Genomic DNA, 11656 nt, shown 5'->3' with positions numbered 1-11656 from the left:
GTACGTTACGCTGATATGCCAGCAATACCATATAAGAAAAATAAGTAAAAAGTTATAGCTAATTTGCTCGTTTAATCATGTTAATGTTTCACAATTCGTATACATTTGATTTTTCCGTTTCCGTACTCAACTAAAGCCGAATGAATACAATGCTATAATTGATAGACATTCATATGAATATTAATAAGATAACAACATGTTGATAATCATTCATTAGATATAAATAAAAGATACAAATTAAATCGTTTCTGGCCAGTCTATACCCTTTTTAAGCGATAAACGTGATGATATTTTCCATTCCGTTCCGCTTTCCGTTCCGTTTTCCGTTCCGCGTTTTAGCAACACCCATACATGCATGTCTGTGTTTTCCGTATGCAGAAAAGGATTAGTTAAGATCAGCTAAAGGAATTCATTAGTGTGTTTTAATTGGATTATCATTATGATGTTGACCAATATAGGTAAGCATAATACATGTAGTAGCAGTAGCACAATATAATGAGATGCCAGCATACATATATATAAGTTCTACTTTAACTTTCTAAATGTGATCTCCCTTTGACAGTATACTGTATCATCATCTTTTAATATTTAAATAAGCTTATCATCGTTACCTATCCTATCTCATTTGTAAATTTTCTGTCATTTTAATTGCAAAAGTTATTTTTTTCATTTGTCAGACTGCATGCACTATTGAGTTGACCCCATATTGACCCTGATGAAGAAATGATTTAAAATTTGCTACTGTACACATGTAAGAATGTATAAAGAAGACTGAATCTTTATAACCAGGTTATATTGGGGGGGGGGGGGGGGTGAATGTGGAGTATAAACATTTATAATTTGAATCATTTATTGTTATTAATTTTAACTTGTCAATGAATACTACTTATTGATCCCAAGGCAGAAACATGACCTCTGATCATATCTCAATAGATCATTTGTCAATTATGCAAGGTGTAATATAATTTTTTTTAAGAATAACATTTTTTACCAGTTTATAAAAGTTTTTAGACACCCAAATTATATTTTGATTTTAATAGATCATTCGGTAAAGGGGGTTGGGGGTGGGGGGGGGGGGGTGGGGGGAAGAACAGTTTATATTTGAGTTTGTTTGGGAGTGGGGGTTCCAAGTCATATATTTGACAATTTTTTAATGTAATTTAAAATAAGACTAAGCCATACTACAGTCATGAACATGATAAGTATAGAACAAAACACAAACTAATACATGTACATGTATATATACATAGGAAGTATTACAATTTGCTATTGTGTTTTATAGACCAAATACTTACAAAAAATAACTAACATATTATTTTTGTCCATTTGGCATTTTTATAATAAAATCACTGTTGATAAACCAGCAACAATAAAAACTAGATGCTGTCATTAGACAGTAATACCCGCACCATGTGTTTGCCCCTAAATAACACTGTTTTGTACCAGTTTAATTAAAAATGAAGGCTATATGCAAGCTCCGGTAATACAATTAAAATTTATAATGTTCATAACTGAAGGATGAGATCCCTTCCCATATGATAATACACATCGTGACATGATGTGCAATTTATATGCAATTTGGGGTAGAACTGATTGCAGTGAATTTTCAGTTAATCAATAATCTTAACATTTTATGTCATAGAAAGTATAATGGTCTACATAATTATTACAAACAAAATTAAAAATTAAATTATGCCCCCTCCACGTGGCGGTTGCCGGTTTTAGATTTGCTTCTGTGTGCCTACATGAACATCATCGTGTGCACAGATTTAGAGAAGGGGTGGGAGTGAGGGGTCCACTATATTCTGTCCCAAAATATTCTCGATTCACTTTTTGCTGTATATTTATATATATACCTCAGGGTTCAAGCAATTCTCTTTTAGAAGCATTAAACATTCTCATTATTCTTTCTTTAAAACGTCCTCTCTAGCTGATCAGCTGGTATAGATACACGGCTAAAAATAAAGAAGTCTACGGGGTTTTGCATTTCAACAGACCCGGATGATAGTGTTGAAAAATTGTGCAAGGTCTTCTGAGTGACTTCCAAATGGTGAAAAGATGTCAACATTTTCCATTATAAATCGTCCAAATGTGCTGCATGAATATTTTGGGATCGACAGACTATAGTCCCAATATATAATCGGAAAATCAAACCAAGCAACGTCTAGAGCTCTCTATTCGGATCATATGTATATAGCTGCTGGAATAAACAACTGCTTAGTAATGCAAACGTAAACAAAATTGCATTGCTAAAAATACTAGTTTCACAAATTAGTAGTTTCACAAATTACCGGGTATTTTAATGTTTACTGTATTTTAATTTTTAATGTCGTCAGTCCTACGGTTTTTTTCTTCCATCTCAATGATACTGTATCGTCTGTATGATAAAAGATCGTCTAGAACACCGAAAATTCAATTTTGATGTAAGTATATACATGTACATCATATTTGAAATATAAAAATACTCAAAACACGCATAAAACGCTTTCAATAACTGCGTACGTTACGCTGATATGCCAGCAATACCATATAAGAAAAATAAGTAAAAAGTTATAGCTAATTTGCTCGTTTAATCATGTTAATGTTTCACAATTCGTATACATTTGATTTTTCCGTTTCCGTACTCAACTAAAGCCGAATGAATACAATGCTATAATTGATAGACATTCATATGAATATTAATAAGATAACAACATGTTGATAATCATTCATTAGATATAAATAAAAGATACAAATTAAATCGTTTCTGGCCAGTCTATACCCTTTTTAAGCGATAAACGTGATGATATTTTCCATTCCGTTCCGCTTTCCGTTCCGTTTTCCGTTCCGCGTTTTAGCAACACCCATACATGCATGTCTGTGTTTTCCGTATGCAGAAAAGGATTAGTTAAGATCAGCTAAAGGAATTCATTAGTGTGTTTTAATTGGATTATCATTATGATGTTGACCAATATAGGTAAGCATAATACATGTAGTAGCAGTAGCACAATATAATGAGATGCCAGCATACATATATATAAGTTCTACTTTCACTTTCTAAATGTGATCTCCCTTTGACAGCATACTGTATCATCATCTTTTAATATTTGAATAAGCTTATCATCGTTACCTATCCTATCGCATTTGTAAATTTTCTGTCATTTTAGTTGCAAAAGTTATTTTTTTCATTTGTCAGACTGCATGCACTATTGAGTTGACCCCATATTGACCCTGATGAAGAAATGATTTAAAATTTGCTACTGTACTCATGTAAGAATGTATAAAGAAGACTGAATCTTTATAACCAGGTTATATTGGGGGGGGGGGGTGAATGTGGGGTATAAACATTTATAATTTGAATCATTTATTGTTATTAATTTTAACTTGTCAATGAATACTACTTATTGATCCCAAGGCAGAAACATGACCTCTGATCATATCTCAATAGATCATTTGTCAATTATGCAAGGTGTAATATAATTTTTTTTAAGAATAACATTTTTTACCAGTTTATAAAAGTTTTTAGACACCCAAATTATATTTTGATTTTAATAGATCATTCGATAAGGGGGGGGGGTGGGGGGGGGGGGGAGAGAGAACAGTTTATATTTGAATTTGTTTGGAAGTGGGGGTTCCAAGTCATATATTTGACAATTTTTTAATGTAATTTAAAATAAGACTAAGCCATACTACAGTCATGAACATGATAAGTATAGAACAAAACACAAACTAATACATGTACATGTATATATACATAGGAAGTATTACAAAACAGATGATTGATCTATATCTGGCATCTTAAATTGAATCATATATCATGTACATGTACGTATTATATTATTGTTTCTTTGTTCAAGGCATTTAAGATGGTATGTAGGTCATGATCCCAAGTGCTCTTCCTGAAATTATTAAATATCATAAAAACCATTGAGATCGACACCTTAATCCAAAGATATTATTCCTCCTTAGGTCATGCAGGGGCATTAGATCATTATGGCATGTAAGTCCTGACCCTAAGGGGTCATCCTGACCCCTTTAGAATCAGAAATTGTCAATTATCTTTAAATTATTGATGTTTGATGATCCTATCTCTATTTAATCTTTATTATTAAGTCTCCCGAATGAAATTTGGAGACTTATTGTTTTTGTATACGGTACATGTATTATTATTCTTCATCTTCTTTTTCTTCTTTCCTGCTCTGAACTTGTTTCTCAGAGATGGCTGAACAGAATTGTACAAAACTCTAGGATATGATAGGCCTGCATATCTAGTTGTGCACCCTGGTTTGATTTTTCTCATTTTGGGTTAGACAACCACTTTTCGGGGGAGGGGGGTGTCAAAAGGGTGTGGGGTCTAACATTGAACCTTGTAGGAAGAATCGTAGACTCTATTGTAAATGGTAACTTGAAAACGGACAAAGATAATAATATAGGGTTTTCATAATCATATATTGGCTGTTACTGGCAATACATAGGGTTTATTAGATCTGACCCCTGGGGGTCATCCCCACCCCCCCAGGAATTTGAAATTACCATATATCTCAGAAACTGTTATAATCATGACCCCTAAACCATATATATTCATGTTTCTGATGTCAAGGGGCATTAAATGTTATGTAGGTCATGGGCCCTGTGGGTGGCCCTGACCCCCCTCAAACAGCAAGTCCCTTAATATCTTCACCACAGTTGAGATCCCCACCCTTAAACCATATATATTCTTGTTCCTTGTGTCAAGGGGCATCAAACGGTATGTAGGTCATGGGCCCCGGGGGTGGTCATGACCCCCCTTGAACAGGAAGTGCACGAATATCTCGAAAACGGTTGAGATCCCCACCCCTATTACCATATATATTCTTGATCCTTAAAGGGCATCAAAAGGTATGTACCAGTAGGTAATGGGCCTCAGGGTTAAATTTAATTTTTCAAAACCGTAATGCACATCTATGGAACAGTTCCTATCATATCCCAAGATATGATGTGTCTATCCATTAAATCATAAAAGGAGTTCTAGGATCTGTTTTTTTGAAGTGATAAACGTCAATTTTCTGCTACTTTTTGACTCACTTGATGAAATTTAAATTTTTAAAACCTTACTGCACATCTATAGGACAGCCCCAATTATATCCCAAGAGATGACGTAGCTACTCCAAACGTTGTAAGAGGAGTTCTTGGAATCATTTTTTTTTTGCCAAAAAACGTCATTTTTTGTTGCCCACTGATCCCCTTAATAAAAAAAAAATTCTGGAACCTGATCACGCCTCAATATGACACCCCCAATCATATTCTAGAAGATCATTTGGCTACTGCCAAAAAAAATGACGTTTTTGAAACCAGTTTTTTTGTAAAAAAAAAAACCCCTCATTTTTTAGCCATTAAATGACCCCCAGGACAAAATTGAAAATTCCGAAACCTTATGGCGCATCTATAGGATACCCTAAAACATATTCCAAAAGATGATTTGTCTACTGTTGAAAATGTAGGAGGAGTTCGAGGAAGAAGGTATTTTGTGAAAAAACGTCATTTTTTACCAATTATTTGACCCCCAGGACTAACAGAGAATTTTTGAAACCTTTTGAAACATGATACCCCAAATCAAACTCCAAGAGTTCAGTTTGCTGGTTTATAAGATGTAGGAGCAGTTTGAGAAAGTAAAACGTGACAGACGGACGGACGGACGGACGGACGGAACAGGGTAACAACAATATACCCGAACTTTCTTTAGAAAGTGCGGGTATAATGATGTAGGTGGTAATTAACCCCAAGGAATTCTTTATATTTCAATATGTTTAATCATTATCATCAGTTTTACACACTTTCTTCTAATTTAGCAAATGACAAGTTTACATTTGCATTTACATTTACAATTTACATTACATTTACGTCATATTAAGTTTTTAGGACTGAATAGGCCCTTTATTAGAAACCATAAAATCAGAACATTTAATACACCGATTTTAAAAAATAAACAGATAGAAAGCTTTGATAGCTCTATATCTGATATGCACAACATTTGAAGAGTCTTTAGAAGATCCTAATGACGTGTTTACTTGTGAACTATTTGGTTCCAGTATATAAAAGAAAAAAAAAACATGTTTGTTATTCATTATTATCATTATTTTAACTGTATAGATATAAGAAAGATTGGAAGTACATACAATATAACTCTAATCAATTATTTCAATATGTAATATTAGTAGAACCTGTAAAACATAAATGTATTATTTTTACTTTCAAATAAGAAATAAAAGCGATCAATGTGTTATTAATAGATAAGTACACAATAGGAACATACTCTCTATAGTGCTTTGTTTTGATTTTGCATGAGAATCTGTTGGCTTTGTTTTTAATGTCTATAGGGATGTATCGTCTGTGGTGGTTTGCTTTGAGTGTGTGGTGTCGTACCGCCTGTGTTTTTTTTGTTTTGAGTGTGTATAGAATTATAATATCTGTGGAGTCATATTCTTAATTTTGTACTTTTTCTCAGTCACTATCACTGATAATCCGGGAATAAACCGCTAGACTTCCCTTTCTCCTCGTCTAGCATATGTCCTGTTAATTCACTCGCTGACTGCAGACGGTAGAACGCTCCTCGTGCAGAGTCCCGCGTATCTTGGGAATTGTTCCGCACTGCAGGGACATCTCAATGTGAGCCATATGTCGCTGTAAGTGTTCGCAAGTATTCTGGGGGACAACAAGACGCTGCGGGTAGCCGCGCGTAATTTAAGGAACAGAAAGACGCTGTGGGAGTCCGCGCGTGACTTACATGGTAAAATATTTCTGTGTAGGGGGGCTTATATGCGTGTGCCATTCTCCCCCTCGTTTACCCACAAAATGACAAGGGTGGGAGAGAACCTTAGGTACTTATACACGATGAGTACTAGACCGATGATCCAAAACACGCCTGTTTCCTCAAGAGTAAGAGTCACATGGCAACATTGTATCACATAGAACCCTACACAACCAATAAATCTAACAAAATCCCTTACAGCTACTGGCAAACCTATTCCCATGGCTGACAAGCAAACAGGATCTTTAATATCATCCCTCCCCTCTCAAATCTTTCAGGAGACTCAACCAAAACAATGGAAGGTCCTATATAATCACTAGGGCTGCTCGCTTTGGATAGATTACCCTAATACGACCTATTGTGCCTAAATATGTGTGCTGCTGAACAATACATACGGGATTTGTCCTGTATATACCCCGTGACAACGTGTCCCTACTCTGAGTCATAGACATATGTCGGGACAGACAGTGTCTCTTCCAATGACATTTGTTAAAGCAAGTAACACAAACACAAAGCTTAAACTAACACAATGTTTACAAAAACCTATACAAAAACTAACCAGGAAAGCTGACCACGCGGTGCCCCCAAAATGGCGGCCTCAACGCGATTTACTCAAACTCCCTTAACAGGTTAACTCAACGCAATTCAACAGGAAAAAAAATTCTCTAAATTACTGAAAAGTCCAAGGCTTTGAGTTGGGCGCCAGTATGGCATTTCTCAGTCACTATCATTGATAATCCGTAAGTATACCGCTTGATTTGCCTTTCTTCTTGTCTAGCAGATGTCCTGCGTCTTCACTCGCTGGCTGCAGACGATAGAATGCTTCTCGTGCAGATTCTATCGTGTTGGTGGTTTTAAGTGTCTATAGGGACATATTGTTTGTCTTGCTTTCTTTTCAGATTTACCCCTGTGGTGGTTTGATTTGAGTGAGTATGGGGACGTTCTACCTGTGGTGGTTTGTTTTGAGAGTGTATATAGTGACGTGCCGTCTTTGGCGTTTTGTTTAAGGTATGCATAGGGAAGTCACGTCTGTGATGGTATGTCTTAAGTGTTTATAGTGACAAACCATCTGTGGGGTTTTGTTTTTAATATGTATAGTAAAGCACCGCCTATGGTTTATAAAGCATAAACTTCCCCAAACCAGTTAACATCGTATAAAACAAATAAATATTGAATTCATTACTTAAGTACATTTATATTTCTAAATGACTACTTTGGAGTCGTTAAGGTCAAGATCTAGTAAATAATTCCAGACTGTCTTTTTGGTGCTAGAACTATTATTACATCATAATTGATTTGATGCCTGTTTTCCCCGTATTTTACGGCTTTAAAGGAATTATGTAGAAAATTAAACAACATTTTGACATTCTATATTTAATCACGGAAAAATTAATCTCGGTACCTATATTCTATTTGACATCATTTCAAAGAGGAGGTCACGAGCTTGAATAATGCCGTTTTTGGAGTGACTGTAGGCATTCTAGATATATTTCATTAGTCAAAAATGGACAAAACACTGATATTTGTTACTTTTATCCTTCATTTTTCTATAGAAAATGATTGTTTGAAACAGAGTTTTTTAAATTGTGTTTACCAATAAATCAAGCCCCGGTACACCCTATGAAACAAGGATATTGTTATGAAGCATCATTAAAAGAATTTATATATTGAATTTCATAAACCTGTAGACACCTTTCATTTACTAGATCTTGACCTTAAATCCTGTATGACGGCATTATGAATAAATGACATCATAGCACCAAACAATTAAATAAATTATGACGTCGTTATAGAGTTAGCACATCAAAGCATCATTGCAATGATAGTCACGTGATATGTGTCCTGTTCCCCCTTAAAAATGGACAAAACTCCGAGATTTTTTTATATTATTTCCTTCATATCAAATAGAAATTAAAAACGTGGATTTGTATTGTGTTTGCTTAAACATTCAGCCTCGATTTTATTGTGTTTGCTAAAACATTCAGCCTCGGTACACCCCTCTGAACAAAGCTATTGTTATGAGGCACATATCACTAAAAAAGAATATATGAATTTCATTAACCTGTGGGCATCTTTCCTTTATTAGATTTTGTGGTAAAGACCTTGTAAGCTGTAAAAAGTTTTGTCCAAACAATTTGTATATGTATCATATATACAACAAAATATCCTCAGAGCATTAGATCTTGGCTTCAAGCAAGTAGACTCTCTTTATACTACGTTACTTCCCTATGTAATTCATTTAAAAATATTTGATTGAAATGTTTCCTTCTGATTTTCCGTATTATTTCCGTATTATTTTCTGAACGTCTTGATAAGGCCTATAATTGTTTTAATTTTTAAACCGTTATGCCATAAAGCGACATTGGTTGTTCACCTGGTGTTCTTGTATTTCCTTATATTATCTTAAGCTTAGCTGAATATAGAATATAGAATATCTGGTACATGAAATTTCATTACTAAGTGGCAAGGTTTTTTTTTTCCCTTTTTGTTTTGTAGAGGGGGGAATAATATGATAAGATAGGTTTTATATCTCCCAGATTATTGAAGTGTGTATATTTGTATGTTTGAAGTTTAAAACTAGAGTACATAAAGACAACCTTATCTCTTTCAGCGCATCCTGAAAAAGCTCCATGATTTTAAGCATCAAGAACTTTTAACGATTACCCCAATAAAGACGCCGGCAACAACTTACCCGTATTACATTCAGTGAGGACACAAATATAGAGTTGGAGTTTTCAGAAAATAAAGGTAAGAGAAAACAATGGTTTGCAATAACCTAGAAAATACTGTTGAAACGTAACCCAGTATTAAAACCCCGTACAGAATGGAAACACCTTTAATACGAATAAAACCATTTACGTTAGTTTTTAAATAATTCATTTTTTTAAATGCCAGAATGTAATAAAATTAGGTACTTGAAGACAAATAAAAAAAATAAAAACAGATGCTGACAAAATTTCTTATATGTAGATAATTTATTGAAGATAAAAAAAAAGGAATGAAGTTGTGTAACGTTGATAAAAAGAAATATTGTTTGATCAGAATACTCAATATGTGTGAATAAATGACAGTATTGTCCTACACTATAACATGTACAAAACACATGACCTTAACACCAAATCACACACCACCAGTTGTTTCCACACTAGCAGCGAGTAACCTGTGCGTCAATTATCTGTTTTTATTGCATCACACACAAAGAGTCAATAATAATCCTGCGCTGACATTCACGTATCATACATGTACAACATTGAAATACAGAGCCTCCAAAGCTGTATCTCTGTATCCTCTCCCTCACAGGATAACATTTAAAGAGATCAAACACACAGACCTGCTGAGTTGACACCAGCCAAAAGCTAGACGCACATACGATAGCACTATCATGTATGTATTTTCAAAAAGTAATGCTCTTATGAAATCATAACCCCCTTTTTGGTTGCATATTGTAAACACGAAGAACGAAGGAATCGGAAGCTTTGATAAGGATGATCTAGATATATTATTTAACAACAATTACCACTTTAACCACCGAAACTTTTTAATAAGATTTTGTATCGAAGAAATTGACCAGTTATGAATATCAAGTTCTGTTACCCATTCACCTCTCCCTCCCCCATTTTGTGACACACAAAACACATACTACCCAGACTGTATTTACATTGATTATATAACATACATGTACAAGTTTCTAATCAGTCATAAAACGATAACCTTATATATACGCGCTATCTACTAAAACTTAGACTTTGTAGCGTATTATCAGTGTTATACTTTACTTGTTTATGTGCTCTCAACCAGAATAGAAGCCAAAGTCTTTTGGAGAACAGAAAGGTTATATCATTATTGACTTGTTTTATTATTTTTCTCTATAATTTTACATAAAACCGAAATTATCAAAGCAACTGAAAAATGCATTGAATGATTAATTATCGAATACACATTTTTTTGTAAAATGTAATATATTTAGAATATATTTCTAAATAAGCCTAAACCATGACATTCTATTTAATTATATTGATACACTATTAGCTTTTAATAGTAAAAGTTGAACTTTTTAATTTTTCTTAAAAGTAATATTTCATGTCGATATAAATAACAAAACTTTCAGTTAAAAATAAAATTATTCAATATGTGCAATGCCCATGGATCAACAGCATGTAAAATATTCAATATTACTTTTTTCCATAAAGATATTTTTTAACAGTTGCAATTGCTTATAATGAAAAGATATGTATAGCTGTTCACATCACTAAACATTAAATAACTTTGCAGTGTTGTATATTATACATTAAGAAATAAAATGTCCGTATATATGTGGCTGAAAGATATGTTTCTCATCGATTTTCTCTTTTTGATATAAATTTTTTTGCTTTATACGCCAATAACGCATTACATTATTACCAAACACTCTAAGTATATATAAACAGTTCGTACTTCGCATTTCTTATCGTTAAACTAAACTCTTCTGAGTCAATTCAAAGAGGGAGAACACTTCAACAGACAAATTCTTAAGTGATTTTGTTTAAAGTTATACTTATATATGGTTCATTGTTTTTGTATTCATTAACATTGTAAATATTGTTCACATATTTATATAATTTTTAACATTGTCCATGAAAAGTGTTTTAGAGAAAGACCTGGTTTAAAAAAAAAATGGGATAGGGAGGGATCCTTCCCGGTGCAACGGCTTCGTTTTATGCGTAAATTTTTATTCTTTTATTTTAAAGGCGAACAACAATTTACTCCAATACGATGTGTACGAGTTTTGTACTGATGGTATTAGTTTAAAATGTCCTTCTGCGCATAATTATCATATGTCTTCTCCTTTCTCCGAAAATGTATACGATTTTATTTTAGCACGCTTAAAATCAAAGTCCTTGTGATTTGTTT

The 11656-nt window shown here is 33.6% G+C and overlaps 1 protein-coding gene across 3 annotated transcripts in view; it reads left to right on the top strand.

The window, feature by feature from the left end:
• The first annotated feature begins 9129 nt into the window (after positions 1 to 9129).
• The window catches only part of LOC128167988 (uncharacterized), a 64153-nt gene continuing 61626 nt past the window's right edge, over positions 9130 to 11656 (top strand). For 2 of the 3 annotated variants that reach the window (XM_052834025.1, XM_052834023.1), the window contains exon 1: positions 9273 to 9514. The gene's annotated coding sequence lies outside the window, so the exon portion shown is untranslated. Of the gene's footprint in view, positions 9205 to 9272; positions 9515 to 11656 lie in introns of those variants that run through there. The other variant, XM_052834024.1, reaches the window with a different exon arrangement.

This window comes from Crassostrea angulata, chromosome 10 (assembly GCF_025612915.1).
Source record: "Crassostrea angulata isolate pt1a10 chromosome 10, ASM2561291v2, whole genome shotgun sequence".
NCBI classification, from domain to species: domain Eukaryota; kingdom Metazoa; phylum Mollusca; class Bivalvia; order Ostreida; family Ostreidae; genus Magallana; species Magallana angulata.
This window is presented reverse-complemented; position numbering and strand designations above follow the sequence as displayed.